We start from the raw sequence: 27,603 nt of genomic DNA, 5'->3' as shown, positions 1-27,603 counted from the left end.
ATATTCTATTGGTATGGTGGCCGAAGAGGAAGAATTTATTTGGGATTTAGGAGAATTGGAAAAGCATCAGAATTCAGAATCATACATTAATGAGGTCCCTTTGAAAAAGAAGGAAAGAACGGTATTTTTGCCGGTTAATTAGAATAGCACTCTACTCTAAATTCTATGCATTTACGTGCAATAGTACATATATGGTAATTACCTCTAAATCTTGGTAACCTATTAAAAACATTAATTGACCTGCTATATGTATCATTTGTTAAAATATCACTGGTAGAATTCTTCGCCTAAGCTTCGTCAACACCACGCGACCGTTAACCTGCTCACAAGAGATAACTCACCTATACACTAATCTTCTATATTAGTATATATTATTATATCTATCTATCGGGTGAAAATCATTTACACCCATTAATTTTGCTTTAAAACTCAACCACTCCTCAATATTGAACAATAGTCATTTCCCCCTTTTATGCCCATTGACTTTTTAAAAATCTATTTTACCCTTACCTATCAACCTGTCTCTTCTACTTTTTTTTTTTTTTTTTACTTTTTTAAAATCATGATATTTTTCTATCTATATAGATATAGAGAATAAGAGAGCATATATGCATATGCATACATTTAGATACATACATATATACATACATATATAATGCACCCAATATTTAAATAACAATCATAAAAATGACGTTAGATTTTGTGATAAAATTATTAAAAGAATATTTTACTTATAATGTTAATAAACTTAAGTAAAACTCTACGGAGAAAGGTCAAAAATACCTCTCTACTATTGAATATTGTTCAAAACTATTATCCGTCATACTATACAATAACAACAACAATCCAGTGGGGTCTTACAAGTGAGATCTAAAGAGGATAGTGTATACGCAGACCTTACCTCTACCTATGAAGACATAAACGCTATTTCCGGAAGACCCTTCGCTCAAGAACGTAAAAAAAAAAAGGAGAAATAGAGAAATAATCAAGCAAAAATAGGGGTATATGATAGAATGGTCCACCGATTTTTTTTGTAAATTTATCCGATCCAATACCCTTAAATAGAATGACACGTGACTGAACAACACCAAAACTAAACATAAAAAGTGGTGCACTTTGCCTTTAACACCAGAAATTACCATCGGCAACCAAAGCCATTATATTCCGGCAACTAACCCCTACACACAATAAATATAACACATGCTTAGTACTAGAATCGTCGGCGGCAGCTAAATCCATTTACTCCTTAGTCGTACATCCAGCATTCTTCTAAATCGCCTCCGACAACCAACGAATCAGGAGTAAAAAGTGCTCCAAATGAAGGTGTGGATCGAGAGGTCTCTTCCCGTTGCTTGGATACCGACATCTCATATTTCAGTTCGTTTCAACCGTGGTAAGTCCTCTGAACCTTGTTGCCCGTGAATAGAAACTCCGACGAGCCTCATCTGATTGTTCTAGCAAATTTTACTCCATCGGGATTCTTCCCCCTGTCCAGATTCCCCACTTTGTGAAAGCTCATATCATTTCACTATTTCAGATTCCAAGAATCTAAAAAACAAAATCCGACAAACTTGACATCGGCGGCCATGGATGTTCCGCCCATTCTCGAGAAAATTTTGCTATAAAGTGAAACAATTAGTGATCTTATTTTGTTCAAAATTATTTGTTAGGAATTATGACCATGATGTCTGTTTACCCTTAAAATCGGATAAACATTGAATTTATACGCGGGTTTAAGGATACGTGATATAATTTGATACAAATTAAGAAATCATATTAATATTGAAATTGATGATAAGAGAATAAATACAAACCACAAAAATTGAACAGCCTTGGCCTTTGAGTTTGACCACCCTCGAACCAAGAAATCCTCAACTGATGTAAGAACAGAATAAACAGATGATAAGAACTAGAACTGGATTGCTTTTTGATGCATATCAAATGTCCTTTACAAATGATCAAACCTTATTTTACATAGTAGGGGAGTCCTATTCTTGATACAATTCTATTAAAGGTAACCAATCTCATGATTCGCTAATTAATCGGCCTCTCCTCGATACGTACCGAGAATTCCGCCGTGATCTCTGACCAATCCCGGATATTTTGGCCCTCCGTTATTTGACTCGACAAAGTTCCCTCGATCTTGTTCGGTCATTGTGTCACGAGCTTAACGTCTTGACTTCGCCTTTTGGTTCGATATAACCCGAGCTCGAGCTCTGAAATGTCACGCCTCAGCCTCGGCTGGTCATACAATGGAGGAATTCAATTTCCACCGTATACGGGTAGTTCCCTTATTTTTCGGAGAGAAGATGACGAGAAATGATATGAACTTCCAAACCTCGCTTCGATAGATCATGACGTAAGCGACAAAAGGTAACTGAAACGTCCTGTCGGTCCAATCTCCAAGGCATTAAATGTGTGTCAGTTGTTGGTCGGCCACTACTGGTTTTTGAACCGTCACTAGCAAACTATAAATATCCCAACTTTCATTCATTCAGACTTTATGTTCAAAACTTCTTCTACTCTAGTTCTTTAAGAATCTCTTCACTCTCCAACTTTTGTACCCAGATTTTTTGAACCTTTTGCAACCACTATCCGTACCTTCTTAATTTCCTTTTCTTAGTCTCTGCTTTAAAATGGGAAAAACTTCTAAGGCTGTTCCATAAAAAGAGACGGCTTCTTCATCACGGCCTGCCGGCGACGGGACTGCGACGAAGCCGTCAATTAGTTACCAACCCCGAGTTTGAATCCTGACCGGAATCGGTTAATTATTATGTCCATCCCAGAAAATGCCCGGATTCTCTCTGCCCCCAGAGGAGTGGCCGGTTATCTTCAGTGTTTAGTGACCGAGGAGGATCAGGCTAAGATGAATAAGGTGGAAATGCCTTGTTTGTTCAACGAAGCCCAACATGCATTAAATCGGGTAACCTCAGATACCTTTTAATGATTTCTAGTGTGTACTTAGATTATTTTGTAGATGATTGTAACTCATTTTCCTGTGTTTGTTGGCTTCGGTACTCCACCATGAAACGTTCCTCCGCTACCGGGAGGAACTGACCTAATATGAGGCCAAGGTCCGACGGCTCACTGAGAAAAAGAGACGCTTACAAACTTCTCAGTGAGCAGAGAGAAGGGGAGGCAAAGGGCCTCCAGGATGAGTTGGAGGTGCCTCGGAAAGAGCACGCCGACCTGGTTGAGTAGGTAAGAAGAATTTTTGAAGTTAGTGACAATGAATCGGACATGGTGACTAATGGTCCGAACCCGCAGGTCCAACAGAAGGTCGACAAGATCGGGAAGCTCCGGGAAGAGGTAGATGCGGTGAAGGATGAGGCCGAAGAATGGGAAAAAACATCGATCGCCTAGCCTAAAAAAAGGAGACCCAGGTCCAACTGGCTTCGGCTGAAGTCCAGCTCCGAGGTATAAAGGAGAAGTCCTTGGCGCATGCCAGGAAGATCGAAGAGTTTCAGTCCCAGCTGAATTCGTCCATCTCTGATTGAGAAAATTTGGCAACGGAGCTTGAAGCGACCAAATCGGAGGCAAAAATAGTTAAGGCCAATGCTGATGAGGTGGTGGCCGTTTATAAGGCTGATGCCGAGACGGCTCAGGTTCGAGCAAAAGACATCACCGAGCATGTTAAATGTCAATCTCGAAGGGAGGCCCTTGAGGAAATCCATGCTCAAGGTTTCGACCTATCGGGTGAGATCGAGAACACCAAGGAGCTCGAAGTTGAGGCTAAAAGGTTGGCTTATCCAGAAGATGACAATGACTTCGAGGGCTTAAGCGAGTCCGAAAGCGGGGAAGATCCCGAGGGTGATGCTGCCTCCGATGAGGACCAGGCCACTTAGGCCTTTAGATGTTTTTATGTTTTGCCTTTTTGTATCGTTTTGAGGCCATTGTAGATTTCTGTATTGGGCCATTCCGGCCTTTGTAAAAAGATTATTGGATAAATATATATAAGGTTTTCTTTCCCTTTCGGCTTTCAAATTTTTCCTTTGCTTTATTACTTGTATTCACAAAGGTCGGAATGCCTTAGCATAAAATAACTTAGGTTATGTTTGAAAGTTCAAACAAACCTCGCCTTTACATTGCTCTGTTTTAAGGCGTCTTGGGGGTTCGGTGTTACCGGAAACTTTCTCCCAAAGTAAGTGATTCAGATTATATTTGAGGGTAGCCTTTAGAACCGGTTATGAAAAAATTTCTTTTTTGAAGGCCTATATTTTTTTACGAGTCTCGGACGTCTCCGAGCCATGTTAATATGGTCGTAGTCTTTTAGTTCGGGAGTCGCCCAGTAGACTTATTTTCCCGAGTTACCAGGGCTTGCCCAAGATAACAGTTTTCGAGTGGAGATGGCCATGGCCTTTATAATTCGGGGGTCACCTGATAGGTCTTATGCCCCCGAGATCTAGTGGCTTGGGCTGCCCGAGTTTATTTTCGGATGATAGTCCCTGAGTGAGGGAGTGATCATTCGAACTTCGGTTATAGGCAACCCTTGAGCTCGTTACCTTTAGGTGATCGGAAGCATGAAAATTTTTAAGGGATTTAAAGAAGAAATTTTTAAAACATACGATGATTGCAATAAAGAGACTTCTCTTTATTCTTGTGTAAGATAGTAACATATGTATACATGCTTTATGTTAGGGGTCGATCAACCTATTTGGGCATGGTTCATTTGACCGTTTGGCCCTTACAATACATCCTACCGATCAATACCCTTCAGCTACAAAGTTTCTTTCCTTGCTAACGTCGGCATCCGAGGGTGATGCCCCTTAGTATTCGAGGTTGATTGTAGAGGAAACTTGGATATTGTTATTGCCAGCTTTGACACCGATTTATGATCAGTCCTTGATTCTAAGTTAGCACGACCCACTGTTTCCTCGTTAAAAACTTGTTGGGAAACCCATTTAGGACAAAACCGGTTCATGGGAAAAAGAGTGCAACGTGTGATTTCAGACCTAAAGACTTCGCGCCGCTCCTTGTCGATCACGTGCAAGTGTTAATCCGAAAAATAAAAGAAAATAAATAGGGTCGTACCTTAGCAGTAATATCGTTTTAGGTGAGTCACATTCCGATTACTTGATAGTTGTTCCTGTTCATTGTTTCGAGCTTATAAAATCTTTTCACGGTGACCTCGAGAATTTGGTACGGTCTAGTTCGGACCCAACTTTCCTTCATCCGGATTCCGGGTGTTTAGTGTGACCTTCCTTAGTACTAAGTCCCCAATATTGAAATATCGAAAGTTGACCCTTTGATTATAATACCTCTCGATACGTTGCTTTTGAGCAGCCAATCGAAGAAGGACAGCTTCATACCTTTCATCCAATAGCTCCAGGCTCGTATTCATGGCCTTGTCATTTGATTCCTTTGTCGTATATCGGAATCTGATACTTGGCTCCCCGACTTCGACTGATATAGAGCTTCAGTGCCATAAACCAATAAGAACGGAGTAGCCCCGGTACTGGACTTCGAGGTCGTGTGAGATGCCCAAAGGACTTCGAGTAGGATCTTCTTCCATTTTCTTTTGACGTCGGTTAACCTTTTCTTAAGGTTTTGGATTATGGTTGTGTTAGTCGATTCGGCTTGTCCGTTCCCACTAGGGTGATAAGGTGTCGATAATCTTTTGATCTTATGACCTTCGGGAAACTTGGTCACTTTACTGTCGATAAATTGTTTCCCGTTGTCATTTACAATTTTGGATGGCATCCCGAACCGACATATGATGTGGTCCCAAATGAAGTCGATGACTTCCTTCTCCCTAACCTTCTCGTATGCCTGTGCTTTAACCCACTTAGAAAAATAGTCAGTCATAAATAAGATAAATTGAGCCTTACCCAATGCCCATGGAAGAGGGCCGACAATGTTCATTCCCCACTTCATGAACGGCCATGGTGACAAGACCGAAAGCAGCAGTTCCTCGGGTTGGTGTATTATCAGAGCATATATTTGGCACTTGTCATATTTTCTTACGAACTCCTTCGCATCTTTTTCCATGTTGATTCAGTAATAGCCTGCTCTAATCACCTTTTGAATCAATGATTCGACGCCTGAATGATTTTCGTAGGTGCCCTCGTGAACTTCCCTCAGAACATACTCAGTATCCCCCGGTCCCAGACATATTGCTAGTGGGCCATCGAATATTCTTCCGAACAAGGTTCCGTCCTCGGACAAGCTGAATCGGGCTGCCTTTGTGCGTAGGGACCTCGATTCTTTTGGATCTGAGGGAAGTTTCCCGGTCTTCAAATATCTACATATTTATTTCTCCAATCCCAGGTTAAGCTTGTGGAGTTTATTTCGCCGTGACCTTCATCTACTACTGACCTCATGAGTTGTACGACGACCCCCGAGTTGAGCTCGTCGTCTTCGACCGACGACCCTAAGTTTGCAAGGGCATCAACCTCATTATTTTGATCTTGAGGCACGTGCTGCTAAGTCCACTCTTTGAACCGATGTAATGTTACCTGTAACTTATCTAGGTACCTTTGCATTCGTTCTTCTCTGACTTCGAACGTTCCATTAACTTGGTTCACCACGAGGAGGGAGTCACACTTAGCTTCGATTATCTCCGCCCCTAAGCTTTTGGCCAGTTTGAGACCTGCAATCATGACCTCATATTCAGCCTTGTTGTTAGTCAGTTTCATAGTTCTAATGGATTGTCTAACTATATATTGCCTATGGATGGCTTCAGTGCGATGCCAAGTCCGGACCCCTTTGCGTTCGAGGCACCGTCTGTAAAGAGTGTCCATATTCTCGAAGACATCACCAAGTTTACCAACAACTCCCTTTCGACTTCAGGTATTTGGGCCGGCGTAAAGTAGGTCACGAAATCTGCCAAAATTTGAGACTTAATGGTTGTTCAGGGTTGATATTCGATATCGTATCCGTTGATTTCTACGACCCATTTGGCCAATCGTCCCGAGAGTTCAGGTTTATGCATTATATTTCATAATGGGTGGGTTGTCACAAGACATATGGATGGCACTAAAAATATGGTTTCAATTTCCTAAAAGCACTTAGTAAAGCGAGCACCAATTTTTCTAGGTGAGGATATCTAGTTTGTGCCTCACCTAAGGTCCTACTAACAAAATAAATTGGAAATTGCGTACATTATTCTTCTTGAACTAGGACTCCACTTACCACTATTTCTGATACTGCCAAATACAAGTTTAGTCGTTCATCTGCCCTCGGTCTGTGAAGAAGTGGGGGCTTGATAGATATCGCTTAAGTTCTTCCAAGGCCCGTTAGGATTCTGGGGTCCATGTGAAGTTGTTTTTCTTCTGCAATAACGAGAAAAATTGATGGCTCTTATTGGAGGACCTTGAGATGAATCGCCCTAGGGAGGCAATGCGCCCGGTTAGCCTTTGTACGATCTTCACATTGTCCATTACCGTGATATCCTCGATATTTTTGATCTTGTCGGGGTTGATCTCGATTACTCGGTTGGACACCATGAAGCCAAGAAATTTACCTGATCCGACTCCGAACACATATTTTTTTGGATTCAGCTTCATGTTGTACTTCTTCAATATACTGAAGGTTTCTTGCAAATGCTTTAAATGGTCCTCTGCTCGTATGGACTTAACTAACATATCGTCAATGTAAATTTCGATGGATTTCCCTATTTGTTCTTTGAACATTCGGTTTACTAGGCGTTGGTAAGTGGCACCGACATTTTTTAATCCAAATGGCATTACGTTATAGCAGTATGTGTCATACTTAGTGATGAAGGAGGTCTTTTCCTGATCATCCGAGTTCATTCGTATTTGGTTGTACCCGGAGTAGGCATCGAGAATACTGAGGATCTTGTGGTTGGCCGTGGCATCAATCATGCGATCGATGTTCGGCAAAGGGAGAGAGTCTTTGGGGCATGCCTTATTCAAATCTTTATAATCGACACACATTCTTAGTTTGTTCCCTTTTTAGGGACTACTACTATGTTTGCTAACTATTCCGGGTATTTGACCTCCCAGATGGACCCTATTAAGGAGTTTAGTTACCTCATCCTTGACGAAAGCATGGTTGACCTCGGAATGGGTCTCCTTTTCTGCTTGACTGGATGGAATTTCGGGTCCAGGCTCAGCTTGTGAGTAGTGATCTCTGGTGGGATCCCTATCATGTCGTTATGAGACCAAGCAAAGCAATCCATGTTAGCTATAAGAAATTGAATGAGTTTTTTCCTGAGTTCGGGAGTTAACCCTGTGCCCAGGTATACCTTCCGATCGGGCTGGTGCCCGATCCGTATGACCTACTCCAGCTCTTTGACAGTTGATTTGGTAGCATCGGAATTATCGGGGACTATAAAGGATCGAGGAACCTTGTAATCATCATCTTCGCCAGTCCCCTACTTGTCTGGTTGGGTCGAGGCCAACATCGGTGATTACTATTTGGCTTTGTATTTTTCTTTCAAACCTGGCTCTTTTGTCGATGAAAGTGTTGATATCGGAACTACTTCATCAATGAAAAATATCTCCTTTGCGGCAGGTTGCTCCCCGTATATCGTTTTAACCCCCCCTGGTGTTGGGAATTTTAATGCCTAGTGAAGGGTCGAGGGTTCAACCCTCATGTTGTGGATTCATGATTTCCCGAACAGGGGGTTGTACCTCATGTCCCCTTTGATCACATAAAACTTGGTCTCCTGGGTGGTTCCGACTACGTTTACTGATAACGTTATTTCTACCTTAGTAGTTTCACAAGCCATGTTGAATCTGTTTAGCACTCGAGCTGCAGGCACGATTTGGTCCTGTAGGCCGAGTTGCTCTACGACCCTTGATTGAATGATGTTGGCCGAGCTACTTGGATCAATTAACACATGTTTAAACCGAGTTTTATTCATGAGTACAGATGTTATGAGTGCATCATTATGGGGCTGCATGATCCCCTCTGCATCCTCGTCGTTGAAAGATAAAGTTCCTTCTGGTATGTAATCTCGAGTTCATTTCTCCCTTGTGATTGATACTTTGGTGCGCTTTAACATCGGACCTTAAGGAACATCGACCCCTCTGATGATCATATAAATGACGTGTTGAGGTTCTTCTTGCTCGTTTTGTTTTTTGGAATCCCTATTTTTGAAATGATTCTTGGCTCGGTCACTTAGAAATTCTCGAAGGTGCCCGTTGTTGAATAACCGGGCTACTTCTTCTCTCAATTGTCGACAATCCTTCGTTCTGTGGCTATGAGTGCCATGATACTTGCACATTTGGTTGGGATCTCTTTGGGCTGGATTGGTTTGTAAAGGTCAAGGCCATTTGGTATCTTTGATGCATCTGATAGCTGATACGATGGCAGCTGCATCAATATTAAAGTTGTATTTTGATAATCGTGGTGCTTCTTTAGGTCCAATAGGCCCGTCGAAGCCATTTTTGCTTATGAGCCCTCGAGAGCTCTAGCCTCGATCACTTCTCCTTTCATTTTGTATAGAATTTTGCCCAGATTCACTGCTTCTACGATCTCCATTATATGGCTGGTATCGATCTCTGTTCAACCTCGATTCTTGGTCAATATCCCTCTTGATTCTATCGACGTCTGATAGGATAAACGGGCCTGAAAGGAGCCCCAAGTTGATCATCATCGACCCTGATCTTTGATTGATACCGATTATGCACATCGGCTGAAGTAACAACCAGGTATTCTATCAGATTCTGCTTCAACTGCTGCGAAGTCACCGAGCTTCGAACATTGAATCCTTAGGCGAAAGCTTGAATAGCCCAATCATTAGCGACCGGTGGCAGGTCCATCCGTTACATTTGGAATCGAGACACGAATTCTCTGAGAATTTCGTTGTCCTTCTGCCTTACCTTGGAAAGGTCTAACTTTTTGGTTTCAACCTTAATGGCCCCGGCATGTGCCTTTACGAAATAATCTGCAAGCATAGCAAATGAGTCAATAGAATTAGGTGATAAATTGTGGTACCATATCATAGCTCCCTTTGACAAGGTCTCTCCAAATTTCTTTATCAAGACAAATTTGATCTCGTCATCCTCTATATCATTCCCTTTTGATAACACATGTGTAAGAGGTGACATGCTCGTTCGGATCGGTCGTTCCATTGTATTTAGGAATCTCGGGCATGCGAAACTTTCTGGGGATCGGCTTGGGAGCCGCGCTTGGGGGGGGGAGGTTTTTGCACGTACTTTTTGGAGTCCATACCCTTCAATATCGGTGGTGCCCCCGGGATTTGATCGACCCTAGAGTTGTAAGTTTTCGCCTTCTTGTCGTTTGCCTCGATCTTCTTTTCCTCCAATTCAATTCATTTTGTCAGTTCTTCAAGCATCTTCATGATGGCAGGATTGGTCTTTGATTCTCTATCGTTCGATTTCTTTGAAATCGATTCGACCTTGTGGACAACTTCCTGGGACGGCTCGGGCTCAATCCTACTTGGTGGGTGATTCTGATTTTAGAGTTGGGCAATTGCTGCCTGTTGAGCCTACAACATTTCGAAGATCACTCGCAGGCTGATCCTGCCATCTTTGCTGCTATATGTGCTTTGCGCGGCTGATCAAACATCCCTACGGACACTGCCCTCAGGTTCAGCGGCCAAATTTATGTTGATGGCTACATGTGAGTTAACATCGATTGGATCTACAACAGGTACTCCGTCGAGATCGACCGAGGGTACGTCGTTCCCTGATGCTATGTTATCATTTTCATCTTGGTGACTAAAATCATTGTCAATGTATAGGGTTGCTGATTGAGAGTTCGACATTTTAGTCAAAGATACTCCAAAGAACAAATATAAAATAGTGTGTGTTATGAAAGTTTATACCAGGTAATCACTATTATCCTTAACCTCACGGTAGACGCCAAACTGTTTACCCTTAAAATCGGATAACAATTGAATTTATACGCGATTTTAGGGATACGTGATATGACTTGATACAAATTAAGAAATCAGATTAATATTGAAATTGATGATGAGAGAATAAATGCAAACCACATAAATTGAACAGCCTTGGCCTTTGAGTTTGACCACCCTCGAACCAAGAAATGCCTCAACTGATATAAGAACAGACTAACAAGATGATAAGAACTAGGAATAACAGTGTATTACTTTTTGTTGTGTATCACAATGTCCTTTACAAATGATCAAACCTCCCTTTATATATTAGGGGAGTCCTATTCTTGATACTATTCTATTAAAGGTAACCAATGTCATAATTCGCTAATTAATTGGCCTCTCTTGGATACGTGCCAAGAATTCTGCCGTGATCTTTGATCGATCCCAGATAAATACCCCTCCGTTATTTGGCTCAACAAAGTTCCCTCGATCTTGTTCAGTCCTAGAGCCACGAGCTTAACGTATTGACTTCGCGTTTTGGTTCGATATAACCCTGGCTCGAGCTCTGACCTGTCACGCTTCAACATCGGCTGGTCATACAATGGACGAATTCGGTTTCGATCATATATGATGTCTGAGAATTATATTGGATAATGGACAAGGTGGAGCAGCAAATTACAGATTTGGTAGTAGTAACTTAGCCAAATTTTAAGGATAGATGTGGCTACCATTTAGATTAGATAAGATGTTTCCTCTTTTATTTGATTTAGAAGAATTGGGTTTTGATTTTGTTAAAGAACATATGTGTTTGGAGAGGAAAGTGCGCATTGGTTGTGATGGCTTCATCGATGGTGGAGTGTAGGCGGAGGTGGGTGCTAAGGAAAGATTAGAAAAAGAGACAAACGAAAAAAAAGATTTAGACTTTTAAGTTTAATTGGGGTTTTTTAGGCGGGTTTAAAGTATTGTAGTCGTGTAAGTTTAGACTAATTGTTTCAGATTGTTGCCACGTGGCACTTCCGTTAAAGTGAGGGTATTTTTGTTTCACTGTTAAAGTGAGGGTATTTTTGTTCAATAGTGAAACGGAAGGGAGTATTTTTGCTCGATTAGTATGACAGAAGGTAGTGTTAAACAATATTCAATAGTAGAGCTAGGGATATTTCTGACCCTTTTTCGAAAAATCTATACTAAGATAGAAAATTATTTAAATAATAAGTTCTAGGTTAAAAAATAAAATATTATTCTATATAATATAAAAAAGTATTACATAGATGGAGAATTAAAAATATCAAAGGTAAAATTGATATTACATAGGATAAGAGGGGGAGAATGACTATTGTTCAAAGTTAGGGGGAGTTAAATTTTTAGAGCAAAGTTGGAGGGTGTAAATGATTTTCACCCTTATCTATCTATCAATCTATCTATATATTATCTATCTATCCATCTATCCATCCATCTATCTACTATCTATCTATCTTATTACAAAAGCACAAATATTAAAACGCTAAATATTGAACGACAAAAATATTTCTGAAATATCAACTGACTTTTATGCCCTTTAAAAACTAAATTATTCTTTCAAACAAATGGTTTTATTTTGGATAGAATTGTGACTACAATAATTTAATTTGTTGACTTCAACTACACTTGAATTTTGAGTTCTACAAAAATACTTTCTCAACAACAACCCACTACGAAAATACTATCTCGAATACTAATAAATAGGATTTCAATACTTGAGGAGTTAGTACGTTCAAACCAAATTAATCACCTAAATTTCTCACACAAAAATTCCTTATGATTAAAAGCAGCTTTACGGAATCCTAGGCGGAAGGAAACCGTGTAGCTGGTGTTCTAATGCCTCCACAACTCCACCATTGCTTATAGATAGGTGTGAAGGCATCCATGCTTTCAAAGCCTACAAATCTTTGTTTGATGTTATCGTGTGTTTTTCCTTGAAAACTGATGATCTTTTGTTGATTATGTCTCTCTTTTTCCCTTGAACATATTTCCTCCTCTGTTTGTTATCTTTTTTTATTGAACAAAGGGTATCTTATTTCTGATGTGTTTCTCTCGGTGTTTTTGCTTGTAAAATTGAGTTGGTTGTTTCTACTTTCTATTCATGTCGTGATGACATCATAGATCTATAGGAACTATCTTTATGAAATTTTTTAAGCTATTCATGGGAACAAATTCTATTATATTATCTCTCTACTTGAGAAATTTTCTTTTTTTTTTTTGCACTTTCTATATTATTTTGGGAAGGGTCTGTTGCTTTGGTTTCAAGTTTCAAACATGACCAACTGGTTATGCCTCGAGGTATTCTCTCTCTGCTTAAAAAATTATCTTTCTTTTGCACTTTCTATGATATTTTTATCTAATAAATCAAATTTGTAGTACATGTCCTTATCTTTTTTACAGTATGTATTCTTGCGCATAAAAGAAAGAAAAACTTAAATGGCTTGTGACTGATATATTGTTGGCTCATTAGAGTGAGGTCGAGGTATGCGTTTTTTCTAATAGTAAACCTCATGTAATATTGTCTTTGTTGTTAATTAAATTATTTTTTCTTTATTTTTTTAATTTTATGGAAGATCAAAAAGTACTCTTTAGTTTGCTTAATAATCATATATTTAGGGCATTCTATTTATTTTGACATATTTTCTTTGCTTATAATTTTATCACGAACATCAATGTATCATCAAGTTCTCCCATTATTCTCATTGAACATAGCAATGACATATGCACGAAATTTTATAGGCAGTGTCAGCATCTGTAAAAGTGAACAAATAAATAAATTACTACAACGACAAGTGATATTAGTTTTATATTTATACTTAATATTTTTATTTTCTTATTATTTATACATATGCATTATACAAAAATTTTGACGAAGCGATATCACGTGACACCTCTTCAGATGCCCCTGGAACATAGCAGTCAATTCGTCCTTACAATTTTCAATCTCCTTAAAAGATGTCTACTTTTCTCTTTTCTATATGCTTTTAATAAATCTTGAGCATATGGAAATTGTAGCAAAAGTCCAGTAATAACAAAAGTTTATTCTTTAAAGATATCAAATTATTAGAAGTAACAAATTTGAGATAAATGTTTATTACATAGGATAAAACGGTTACCGCGAATTACTCTTTTTCTTGTATTTTTAGAAGTGATTTTCAAACTAATTAAATTATTTATTCTAGCTGCATTTTGAACCAAAAATAGGTAAAAGATTGAAGGTAACAACAAAGACGTACATGTTTTCTAATTAGAGTTTTCGATTAATCAGAATTGGAGTTGAATCAAGTTGAACGCACTAGAATTTTCTCTCTCCTTAAAAATTCTCTTCGTACAATACAAGTAGAACGATAACATTTCCCCTTTTTGGGAGAGTAGTGCACACGCACCGTCGAATGAGGATGCCGGTTGACCTCGGGCAGGCACGTCCAGTGGAAAATCTAGCCCCCTAGCTAAGCCAACCACCAATGAAGACTCAATTACACAGAAGATTGATTATGCGACAGCAGTAGCAACCCCTGCCAAACTCAAAGGAGTTAAATTGGGAGACCCAAGTGTTAAAACAAGAGTTTCAACCCATAATGGAATTCCAGCAGTTATCTTCAAAGCCAGCGACTATTATGGAGTGATGGCAAAAGAATGTAAATACACAATCATAGGGAAATTTCTGAGAACAAGACCCCAGAGCTGTCACACCTCCTTTTTGCGCGCCCGCCCCGAAGGGTTAAATGCGCGAGGGGAGTTTTTCCAATTTAAGTGACAATATTCGAAATGGGATTATTTATTTAATTCAGAGTCGCCACTTGGGAAAGGTTTGGCTTTTGGTGTCCCAAGTCACCGGTTTATCTTGAATCCCAAATCGAGGAAAATATTCGACTTTTCCAAATGAAGTCTGCGAACCAGAAATTCTAAGTAAGGAATTCTGTTGACCCGAGGGAAGGTGTTAGGCACCCTCGAATCCCGTGGTTCTAGCACGGTCGCTTAAATTGTTATAATGGCTAAATATCTAATTTAAATACATGTTATGACTTGCGTGCTTTCATTAAGTTTAAACCGCTTTTATCATTATCATTTATTTTTATAGAATTGCAACGTCGTGAAAATGCATCTCGAACCACGTCACAATCAATGCGCCCGTGATCGTCAACACATCTGACTTCGTTGAGATTTGGATTTGGGTCACAATCAATGTGCACCCGAATTTAAGAATATGATTTAATTAAGTCGCGCCTCAAGAGTCTAACGAGTCATTATTTTTGAGAAGGCCATGAGATTAAACGGCCTAGCCTGAATTCTACATATTATGATTAGCTGTTGAGGGCCCCGCAATTTGCATTTTTTATTTGGCGAGGCTCGTCTCATTATTTTTTAGAAAAAAAGAGATATCCTAAAGCGACTACATTTCTGTTATATTTGTCTCTAAATAAAAGGGAAAGACCAAACTTACTTGTTGAAACGACTACCTACTAAATTTTGTTTGATTACCTAATTGGTTGTTTATGAGATAAGAATTACCTCATGCCTTGTTTTTAAGGAATGAATGAGCTTTGTTAATTTGATAAGAGGGGTTGCAAGCAAACTAATAACACATACTAAATTTACATTAAACAACCCTCGAGTTTGACTTTTAAAATTAACTTATTTAGGCTTGATAAATGAAATCGGCTATTTACTAAGAAAACTACTACTAATTGAATTCAAAAATGCCTATTAGTTTTCCTCAAAAGTCAAACGCATTATTTCGAAACAAGGAATCTATATTAAAGCCCATATCGAACCTATATAGGAACGAGTAATCTAACAAGAGGATTGGCATGCATCATCACCCTGTTAGCGTAGCGCTGCATGAGAACTAGTTTGGGATACACTTATCTTGAAATTAAATGGAACCAAATATGACAGATTTAACAGTTTAGAGATCTAGACAAAAATACGTACAGATGCTTGCTACGATTCTATGTTATAATGTAAAAAAAAAACAAAACCTAATGGTTGTATGCATTACAACACATCTGATCTAACAAGCAAATACTATCTAATAGTTCATCTCAAATCAGAATGTATGTTATTTCATACAGAGCATTTGCAGTTTGAAGTTAAACAAATACAGGCTAAACTAACTTTCGACCTATTTGAACACAAGTATTATGCAGTAAACAGCCATTTGTTTCTTTATTTCTGCTTCCAACTTCAAACTTTCAACAACATATGGTTTCAGAAGTTGTGTACCTGGAAGTGTTTCACAATTGAAGAAAGAAGAGAAGTCAGTAGAGTAACGATGGCAACAAATGCAGCAGCAGTAACAGCAGGTAACCAATAGAACAAATCCCAGCGCAAGATGCAGTTTAGAGCCAATTGGGAAATGGCAGAATGAAGCAAATTCCCAGTAATATAGAATCAGAATTTAGGCAGAATAGATCCAGAAATGAACCGATGCCACAGACAACTGGTAATCTCAAAACAGGACTCAGAAGAAATCAGTATGGAACAAGCAAATCCAGACCAGTGAGAATCAAGACAAAGATGAAAATGCAGTTCCTCTTTTCTGTGTTATGCCTCTCTCTATCTATTTCTGTTTGTGTGTGTGTATATTATCCAAAATGTCTGTGTATCTATCAATGTCTCTCTGTGTATTATCCCCTTTGTCTATTATCAAAAAAAAAACCCTCCCCTTCAACTGATGGATCCCCCTATCTCTTAATGTGCCTCCCTTTTATAAGCCTCAACATCAAACCTTTTACAGCCTGTTAAATTAATCAGATACCCCTCCCATGTGCCCCTTTCTTTTCAGTTTCCACTCAGCTATTTAAGTATTAATCCCATGACATTCCCTTGGCAGGCTTTAACTTTTCATTTTATTATCTAAAAGCAAGTATGGGCAGTAGAATATATCTGACAGCATATACTGTCAGATTGTTTAAAACTTAAAAGCTTCTTAATGCAGAAAAACAGGCTGTGCACAAGGCACATGAGGTGCACCAATGCACATGCTGTGCACGAGTGCACATGCCTTCCAATTCAGAATTTAAACATAAACAATCCTTTTCACATTGACTGATCCAAATCAACAGCTATAAGTAAACAAAACTGGTTCTGAATTGATTTCAACAAATGTTCAACAGAAGCAAATCGATTTACTATGCTCAGACAGTTGAAATTAATTGACGACACATGTCGACTCGACTATATTAGTATTAACATACACAATCGTAGCCAAAAATCAGACATTTAAACAGTATTGATACATGGTTCGCATTATACTGACTAAGCAGAAATACACTCGAGGAGTCAACTAGTCAGTCCAAACTCGAAAATCAGCTACTTGCACAAACAAATACATAATGCCTTATCAGAAAAGGAGGGGGGGAATTTAGACAAACAAACAGAGGTTCAGGCGAAGTGGTTGAAGCACAGTTGATAGAGGTCAAGGACATAAACAGAAAACGAACAGACCCTTACAACAATCAAACAAACCAAAAACAACTAAGAAAAGAAAGAAAACTCACCTTAAACCGCAAAAAGATCGAAACCTTAACTCGGACTTGGTCAGGCCTTTCTTAAGGCTGAATGGACTTTAAACGAAGTGTTTCTCAGACGAGAAACACTTTGATTAAAGTCCATTAGACCTTAATCTCTTCGGTTGAACCAGTGACGGAGGAACACCAAATTTCCAAAACTCAGATCTGGGATTCATGCCTCCCTGATCAGATTCGGACCAAACCAAGTATGGTTTGGTCACGAGGGGGTCTGGGGAGTGTCTGGTATGAAACTGGGTTTAAACTGAGTAGATCGAGTTTTGACTCGAATCTTCAAATGAAGATTCGAGGACCTGGGGGTGATTCGAACTAAACGGTTAACAGGTCTATGTTCAGGGTGGTGAGGGGGTTCTATGGTGTTCATGGCGAGGTCATCGGCGTTCATGCCGCCGGGATTAATGGCGAGGGATAAGGGGGCGGCTAGGGTTTTGTGGGGAAGGAGGTGAAGACGGAAGCTGGGGTATTGGATAGGGGGGCAGGGTGTGGTATGAGGCTTATATATGGAATGGGGGGATTGATTTCAACCGTTGGATGAGACGAGATGGACGGCTTGGATCTGAAGGTTTAAACGAAACGTCGTCGTTTGGCTCAGTAGGGGTCAGAATTGGTTCGGGTAACGGGTCGGGTAGTGGGATTATGGGTGAAAGATCTGGACCGTTGGATCGGCTTGATTTAAACGGTTGTGATGGGTTGGCATCGAAACGACGTAGCTTTGGTGTTAAACTACGTCGTTTCATGGCCTGGGGGTGGGCTGTTTGGACTGGTGGCTTGGGCTGTCCGTTTGGGCTGAGTTTGTTGGGCCAATTTTAACAAATTGGCCCAAGTCCGGAAGGGGTCTTTCCTTTCTTTTTTTTTATTTCTTTTTCTTATTTATTTTAAAACAAAACTAAGCCAAAAATCAAATTAAAATTAAATACACACTCAAATACAATTATTTGCACACATACTAAAATATTTCAAAACAGGTAAGGTCAAACCAAATAAAATCACGGACGAAAATGCCTAATCACGATTTTCTATTTAACGACCGGATTACGGTTTGAATTATGCAGGACACATATTTTTTTTGAATTTTATTTTAATAAAGTAAATAAATAAAAATGGGCCAAAGTCATAAATAAATCAACAAAGTGCCGCACAGAAATCCGAAATTGTACAGCAGGGCCAATTATATTTGTTTTTATTTCTTTTTGGAGCGATTGTCGTGTGAAACAAAAATCACGTGCTCACAGCTGCCCCTCTTTGTTCGGAAACACGAAGAGTTTTCGTGCAAAGATAAAGTGAGCGTGTATGAACGATTTTTGCCTATGGACCACTCCGTATGAAGCATGTTTTTTTTCGAAAGATCTGACCGAATCTTGCTTCAAAGATTTCCTACATATCCTGGGCTAAACAGGAATCAGGTCAATGTAGTTCGAGAAGTTTTGGTAGCTGGGGCTACCATGGGACTGCAATGCTTGCTGCTACTGCTGCTGCTGTTGTCACTGCTACGTCACTGACCGCCTTATTACAACCAAACGAAAATTGGAAACTGAACTAACTACTTATATGCATGTCAACTGCTAGTTACAAGATTCCTATCTATGATTCTTTTACGACTTGATCTTGGGTCTTAGCCGATTCTGCTTGTAGACTCTGATCCGAATCTTGATACTTGCGAGTTGCGGCGACTTGTTTTTAATCTCCGGGATACCGAATAAAATGTGACTGGCAGAGGCCAGGACCTTAGTCAAATGTTGGAGTCGATTTGCTTTCCCTTTACTCTGATATCTCGGGATATCTCTTTTTTTTTGTCTTTTTTTCTTCTTTGATTCCGAACTGGGATTTATCTCGTGGGTCATTTCGATCCATGTGGCTCGAGGTCAGACCTGCGGGAGAAAAGAAACAAACAAACGAAATTTTCTGCCCCAGTTTCACTAGGAAAATTTCGTTACTTATTCACCAGGAAGTTCATAAAATTGATGAAAGAGGATATGCGTGCTCAGTTCAGGGTTGGAGCCCTAATATCGACTAGCTGGGGAAAGGTTCAGTTTAAGGTTTAAAACCCTAACGCCGAACAAAGGAAGAATTCAGTTTTAAAACCCTAATGCTCACTAAAAGAAAAATTCAGTTTATGGTTTAAAGCCCTAATGCTGATTGCATGAAAAAAGTTCAGTTTAGAGTTTAAAACTCTAATGCTGGCTGAAAGGAAAAAGTTCAGTTTAGGGTTTAAAACCCTAATGCTGACTAAAAGGAAAATTCAGTTTAGGGTTTAAAACCCTAATGCTGATTGCATGAAAAAGCTCAGTTTAGAGTTTAAAACTCTAATGCTGGCTGGAAGGAAAAAGTTCAGTTTAGGGTTTAAAACCCTAATGCTGACTAAAAGAAAAATTCAGTTTAGGGTTTAAAACCCTAATGCTGATTGCATGAAAAAGCTCAGTTTAGAGTTTAAAACTCTAATGCTGGCTGGAAGGAAAAAGTTCAGTCTAGGGTTTAAAACCCTAATGCTGACTAAAAGAAAAATTCAGTTTAGGGTTTAAAACCCTAATGCTGATTGCATGAAAAAGCTCAGTTTAGAGTTTAAAACTCTAATGCTGGCTGAAAGAAAAAAGTTCAGTTTAGGGTTTAAAACCCTAATGCTGACTAAAAGGAAAATTCAGTTTAGGGTTTAAAACCCTAATGCTGATTGCATGAAAAAGCTCAGTTTAGAGTTTAAAACTCTAATGCTGGCTGAAAGGAAAAAGTTCAGTTTAGGGTTTAAAACCCTAATGCTGACTAAAAGGAAAATTCAGTTTAGGGTTTAAAACCCTAATGCTGATTGCATGAAAAAGCTCAGTTTAGAGTTTAAAACTCTAATGCTGGCTGAAAGGAAAAAGTTCAGTTTAGGGTTTAAAACTCTAATGCTAACTAAAAGAAAAATTCAGTTTAGGGTTTAAAACCCTAGTGCTGATTGCATGAAAAAGCTCAGTTTAGAGTTTAAAACTCTAATGCTGGCTGGAAGGAAAAAGTTCAGTTTAGGGTTTAAAACCCTAATGCTGACTAAAAGAAAAATTCAGTTTAGGGTTTAAAACCCTAGTGCTGATTGCATGAAAAAGCTCAGTTTAGAGTTTAAAACTCTAATGCTGGCTGAAAGGAAAAAGTTCAGTCTAGGGTTTAAAACCCTAATGCTGACTAAAAGGAAAATTCAGTTTAGGGTTTAAAACCCTAATGCTGATTGCATGAAAAAGCTCAGTTTAGAGTTTAAAACTCTAATGCTGGCTGGAAGGAAAAAGTTCAGTTTAGGGTTTAAAACCCTAATGCTGACTAAAAGAAAAATTCAGTTTAGGGTTTAAAACCCTAATGCTGATTGCATGAAAAAGCTCAGTTTAGAGTTTAAAACTCTAATGCTGGCTGGAAGGAAAAAGTTCAGTTTAGGGTTTAAAACCCTAATGCTGACTAAAAGAAAAATTCAGTTTAGGGTTTAAAACCCTAATGCTGATTGCATGAAAAAGCTCAGTTTAGAGTTTAAAACTCTAATGCTGGCTGAAAGAAAAAAGTTCAGTTTAGGGTTTAAAACCCTAATGCTGACTAAAAGGAAAATTCAGTTTAGGGTTTAAAACCCTAATGCTGATTGCATGAAAAAGCTCAGTTTAGAGTTTAAAACTCTAATGCTGGCTGGAAGGAAAAAGTTCAGTTTAGGGTTTAAAACCCTAATGCTGACTAAAAGAAAAATTCAGTTTAGGGTTTAAAACCCTAATGCTGATTGCATGAAAAAGCTCAGTTTAGAGTTTAAAACTCTAATGCTGGCTGAAAGGAAAAAGTTCAGTTTAGGAGAAGATACAAGGGAGTTTCGTGGAAACTTACCTTTCGAGTGAATTCCTTATTGCCAAAATATTTCTTGTACCCATGTACCTTCTTCTTTGGGCGACACCTGCTCCTTGCACGGTTGTCTTGGATTACACCTGTTTCAACTTTTCAGACAAAGGACAATTGTTAGTTCGGAAATGACGGTCGGTTTGGTGACCTTGATCGTTCCCGGTTGCTTTGTTGCGTCTTTATTCCTGTTGTGAAGTCCCGCCATTGATTTGATTCATATGTCGAAACCCTTTAGACCGCTCAGGCTTGTATTTCCAGATTCTGTGATGATTTGCCTCGTAAGGCTCTTTTTTCTTTTCTCTTTTTTGTGTCCCGTTTTGCTTGGAGGTTCTCAACGGGGATTTTATTGGAGGTATTTTGTGGGGATTTGTACAAAAGGGGAGCTTTGTGGGGAATATTTACAAAGTGGATTCTTTGTGTGGAATTTTGCACAATGGGCATGCTGGGGATTTATTTCAAAGTGGGATTTCTAGGATTTGTTGGGGTAAGCTTGTTGGGGATGTCTACAAAAGGACTCGCTGGGGTGTGCTGGGGAGATTCCAATTTTTTTTTTTTTTTTTTATATTGAGGAGATTCTGTGGGAGATTGTACAAGACTCTGTTGGGATTTGTACAGGGGAGACTCTGTGGGGATTTGTCCGAAGGTGGACTTGCTGGGGAAGATTTCAAGATTTCTCTCTTTTTCCTTTACTCCGGAACACCATCAAACGTCATGATTCATCATGCTTGGGTAATCATATCAACGAGATGAGGTGCTTTCCTTCATGAGACGGGATTCCGTGCAAACAAACCATGCCACCTACTCTTTCCGGTGTGTCCTGAACTCGGGGTTAAAATGCAAAAGGGATTCGAAAAGAAACAAAGCAGGGGAAAACAAATCAGAAAAGGAATACCCTTTTCGGGACGAGAAAGACTTATCTGAGGAAGATAACGCTGGCTTTAAATGACATGACATGCTCTTTGGACTGGACGTCCGACCTTCCATGAACTTGCGTTTTCCTGAACCAGAACAGGTCTGTGATTCCAAAACCGGTGGAACTTTGCCGAGACCTTCTTGGGGTGGCGTCATTCCTTTTCGGCCAACAGCGCCCTTTGCGGGTTTTCACTGGCTGACCTCTCTCATTTCTCTTCCTGTCATCGCTTGATAGCACTCTTTGCGAGTTTTTACTAAACAAGCTCTCTCATTTTGGTTTCTCTACTCCCGTCGCCTCGTGGTGCCCGAAGGTTTTCACCGCCGAGACTCTCTCATTTTATCTCTCTCAATTCAGAGTGTGATGGTCTTTTTTGCGTTTTTTTTTTTGGTGGCGCTTATCGATTCCCCATCATATTTGGTAATTGATTTGAAGGTTTGTGCTTGGTAAAGAGAGGTAGATGATACTAACTCCTAAACTGCTCGACGTGCCCCAGTTTCAATTTCAGGGTGAATGGGATTTTATTGTTGGTGTGACTGAACCTCAGGGAGAGGCTGCCTACGTATCCTTTCGGAATCAAGTCAAACGTAGTTCAGGCCTCAATCAAATTTGTTTTTTTTTTTTTTTTTTTTTTTTACAGCTCAAAAGTTGGTAGAGAGAATTGGGTAGTGTTTGGGGAGTAGTGGGGAATAAACACCTTCGCCCTTTTCAACGTGTCAGGACCACTTGGAGTATGATCTAGACATAGTACCTCTTGACTGCATCTGCATTCACTGCTGTGTCAGGGTCATTTCCTTCGATATCACCTAAATACAATGCTCCTCTTGGCAATATTTTCCTTACGATGTATGGGCCTTTCCAATTTGGGGCAAACTTTCCTTTTGCTTCTTCATGATGCGGCAGAATACGCCTCAGTACCAATTGTCCTACTTCGAAATTCCGAGGTCGGACTTTCTTGTTGTAAGCACGGGCCATCCTTCGTTGGTATAACTGTCCGTGACAAACTGCAGCCATCCGCTTTTCATCAATCAACGTCAATTGCTCCAGTCGAGTCTTAACCCACTCGCTGTCCTCGATTTCTGCTTCGACAATGATTCGAAGTGAAGGAATCTCTACCTCTGCCGGTATTACGGCCTCGGTCCCATAAACCAAAAGATAAGGAGTCGCTCCCACCGATGTGCGTACCGTAGTGCGGTACCCCAATAATGCAAAAGGCAACTGCTCATGCCACTGTCGGGAATTTTGTATTGTTTTCCTCAAAATCTTCTTGATGTTTTTATTTGCAGCTTCCACAGCACCATTGGCTTTTGGCCGATAAGGAGTGGAATTCCTGTGTGTTATCTTGAATTGCTCGCACACATCTCCCATCAAGTGACTGTTCAAGTTTGCTGCATTATCTGTAATGATAGTCGCAGGAATACCGAAGCGACAGATAAGATTTGAGTGTACAAAATCCACTACAGCTTTCTTGGTGACCGACTTGAGAGTGACAGCCTCTACCCATTTTGTGAAGTAATCGATGGCAACCAGTATAAACCTGTGTCCATTCGAAGCCTTTGGTTCAATTGGTCCAATGACGTCCATGCCCCAAGCGACAAATGGCCAAGGTGCGGACATGGGATGCAGTTCCGTGGGAGGTGCATGAATCAAATTACCGTGCACCTGACACTGATGACACTTCCGAACGAAACTAAAGCAATCCTTTTCCATGGTCATCCAGTAATAACCTGCTCGAAGGATTTTCTTTGCCAAGACATACCCGTTCATGTGAGGTCCACACACACCTGCGTGTACTTCGTGCATGATCTTTCTCGCTTCCTCGATATCGACACATCTTAAGAGATTGAGGTCCGGAGTCCTCTTATATAACAATTCACTGCTCAAAAAGAAACCACTTGCATGTCGCCTAATGGTCCTCTTTTGATCTCCAGTTGCATGCTCGGGGTATTCTTGTTTTTTCAGGAATTTCTTGATGTCATGGTACCAAGGCTGCGTATTTGATCCCGCCTCGATTACACTGCAGTAACCGTGTCTTTCCTTGATTTGGATTTCCAAAGGATCAACGTGGGTGTCGCCCGGGTAGGGTAGCATAGAAGCCAGAGTAGCAAGTGCATCTGCCAGTTCATTGCGACACCTCGGAATATACCTGAATTTTATTGAGGTAAAGCGCTTGCTAAGGTCCTCCACATGTTGTCGGTATGGGATAAGTTTGACATCCCGAGTTTCCCATTCACCTTGAACTTGCCGGATGATCAGGTCAGAATCTCCCATAATCAGTAAGTCTTTGACATCCTGATCGATTGCCATATGTATGCCCATAATGCAGGCTTCATATTCAGCTGTATTATTTGTGCAGAAGAAACGAAGTCTAGCTGTGGCGGGATAATGCTGACCGGCAGGTGAGATCAAAATTGCCCCAATCCCTATACCCTTGGTGTTCACGGCTCCGTCAAAGAACATCTTCCAAACATGAGCTTCCTCCGAGATCACTTCTACGGTGTTTACCTCTTCATCTGGAAAGTAGGTATCCAATGGCTGGTATTCCTCATCGACCGGGTTTTCGGCCAAATGATCTGCTAACGCCTGGGCTTTCATTGCCGTGCGAGTGACATAAACTATGTCGAATTCCGTAAGCAAGATTTGCCATTTAGCCAGTCTCCCAGTAGGCATTGGTTTCTGAAATATATATTTCAAGGGATCCAACCTGCTTATGAGGAATGTAGTGTGGGCTTGGAGATAATGCCTCAGCTTTTGAGCAACCCATGTGAGAGCGCAGCATGTCTTCTCCAACAGAGTGTATTTGGCCTCGTAGCTGGTGAATTTCTTGCTCAGGTAGTAGATCGCCTGTTCCCTTTTCCCGGTCACATCGTGTTGCCCCAGGACGCAGCCAAAGGAGTTCTCCAAGACTGTCAGATACAAGAAAAGTGGCCTCCCTGGTTCGGGAGGGACCAAGACTGGGGGATTCGAAAGGTACTCTTTGACTTTATCAAAGGCTTCTTGACACTCCGTTGTCCACTTAATCGCCGCATCTTTTCTTAACAACTTGAATATGGGCTCACACGTGCTTGTCAGCTGGGCAATAAACCGACTGATGTAGTTCAGCCTGCCCAAAAGACTCATCACGTCTTTCTTCGTTCTTGGGGGGGGTAGATCTCTGATAGATTTTATCTTAGTCGGATCTAGCTCGATACCTCTCCTGCTTACGATGAAACCCAAAAGTTTACCCGACGGAACTCCGAAAGCGCATTTGGCTGGATTTAGCTTCAAGTCATACTTCCTTAGCCTCTCGAAGAATTTCCTCAAGTCTTGGATGTGATTATCCTGTGTCCTGGACTTGACTATTACATCGTCCACGTACACCTCTATTTCCTGATGCATCATGTCATGGAAAATGGCGGTCATGGCCCTCATGTAAGTAGCCCCAGCATTCTTTAAACCAAATGGCATGACCCGATAACAGTAGGTGCCCCAAGGCGTGGTGAAGGCAGTTTTCTCGGCATCCTCTTCATCCATCAATACCTGATGATACCCAGCGTAACAATCTACGAAAGACTGTATCTCGTGCTTGGCGCAATTATCAACGAGGATGTGGATGTTGGGCAGCGGGAAATTATCTTTAGGACTTGCTCTGTTCAGATCTCGGTAATCTACACATACCCGAGTTTTCCCGTCCTTTTTCGGTACTGGAACCACATTCGCCAACCATGTTGTATATTGGACTACCCGGATCACTCCTGTTTTCAGTTGCTTGGTGATCTCCTCTTTAATTTTGTCACTGACCTCGGTTTTGAACTTTCGTTGCTTTTGTTGAACCGGAGGACAATCAGGATGAATCGGCAATTTGTGAACCACTAGATCGACACCTAGTCCCGGCATGTCATCATATGACCAAGCAAACACGTCTTTAAATTCAAGAAGAAGTTGAATTATCGCCTCTCGCGTTTTCTTGTCCGTGTGAATGCTTATCTTGGTCTCCCGGATTTCTTCCGGGGTTCCTAAATTTACCGGTTCAGTGTCATTCAGATTTGGCTTAGGTTTATTCTCGAAATATTCCAACTCTCGGTTTATCTCCCTAAAAGCCTCTTCCGCATCATATTCTGGTTCTGGATTCATTAATTCGCAGTTAAATAGCTCATTGTGATCCGGGCGTGAAGTCCGCAAGCATGTCATATTTAAAGCCGCATTATTAGGACTGAAAAGGAAGATAAGAGGAAAAGTAATAAAATCAGAACGAAAGAAAGAATAGGAAAGCAATGAAGATTTTTTTTTATTTTCTTTGGAAAATTGGAAGACAACAACGTTTACAACTAGGAATTCGGAATAACAAATGAAAAGAAGAAAACGTTCAAGTTATGTCCCGGAGATAACTTGTGATACAGGAAAGGTGGCAGGACAGGTCTACCCGGACTTCCGTCTAGTTGGGAATGGCGTGATCTCCCAGTTTTGGAGCTTGGCGTTTGGCCCCATGTATATCATCTCAGCAGTGCTCGTGCCTTCGCCTGGTTGAACCATGTGGACCTCGTAGAGCATTTCCCTCATTGCCCCACATATTTCCTCGATTTCCTCAACTGTGAAGACCTCATCTTCTTCTTCTTCAGTGTACCCTGGCCTGACAAAAGTCGCATGTAAATCCGGCAGTGGTTGAGGCAACTTCCAGCCCTCATTTCTCCTTTTCTTTGCCCATTTTTCGTCTGCTGGAGTAGGTTTGAAACCTAGTCCAAAAGGTTTCTTGATGACTGGTAAAGTAATGGGTTCCGTCATTCCCTGAAGGGTTCGTCCAAGCCCCTTCCCTGGCCTAAATCCGTGTCGGATCATCTCTTTGGCCACCATAACCGAAGCGTTAGACAAGAAAGGCTGGGGGCAAGGTACTCCCTCTTCGTGCTGCTCTGCCAATACCACCTCGAAAGCTTGATAGACCGTATGCTCACTCCCTTCTCTTGGTTCAAGATACGGGATAGATGGGTCCCGATAAATGGCATGTTCATCTTCTCCATGGACCACGATCTCTTGGTCTTCATACTCGAACTTCACCATCTGGTGAAGAGTAGAAGGCACGGCTCCTGCCGCATGGATCCAAGGCCTGCCAAGGAGGAAATTGTAAGATGTGTCCATGTCGATCACTTGGAAAGTGACTCGAGATTCGACTGGTCCTATGACCAGCAACAGGTCTATTTCTCCCATGGTGTCTCTCTTGATACCATCGAAAGCTCTCACGCAGACGTTGTTGGGTCGGATTCTTCCGGTCTCAATTTCCATTCTTTGCAGCGTGGAGAGCGGGCAGATGTCAACACCTGATCCCCCATCCAGCATCACCCGCTTGACATAGTAGTCCTCACATTTGACTGTTAAATGCAATGCCTTGTTGTGTGCTGCTCCTTCCGGGGGTAGATCGTTCTTGCTGAAGGAGATTTGGTTGACGGCGAAGAATCTTTCTGTCATCCGCTCTAGTTGCTCCACCGAGGTTTCGACCGGTACGTATGCTTCATTCAGGGTTTTCAGCAGGATCTTTTGATGCTCGGTTGACCTCATTAATAGTGACA

The 27,603-nt window shown here is 40.7% G+C and overlaps 1 long non-coding RNA gene across 1 annotated transcript; it reads left to right on the top strand.

Moving 5' to 3' along the window:
- The first annotated feature begins 1,050 nt into the window (after window positions 1-1,050).
- On the top strand, window positions 1,051-13,479 carry LOC138889155 (uncharacterized). Its single transcript, XR_011406875.1, has 2 exons — window positions 1,051-1,393; window positions 13,031-13,479. It is a non-coding gene; the product is annotated as an uncharacterized lncRNA (long non-coding RNA).
- Window positions 13,480-27,603: the final 14,124 nt, after the last annotated feature.

Source organism: Nicotiana sylvestris, chromosome 4 (genome assembly GCF_000393655.2).
Source record: "Nicotiana sylvestris chromosome 4, ASM39365v2, whole genome shotgun sequence".
Taxonomy (NCBI): domain Eukaryota; kingdom Viridiplantae; phylum Streptophyta; class Magnoliopsida; order Solanales; family Solanaceae; genus Nicotiana; species Nicotiana sylvestris.
Note: the sequence above shows the minus strand (reverse complement) of the source record. Positions and strands in the feature narration are given on the sequence as shown.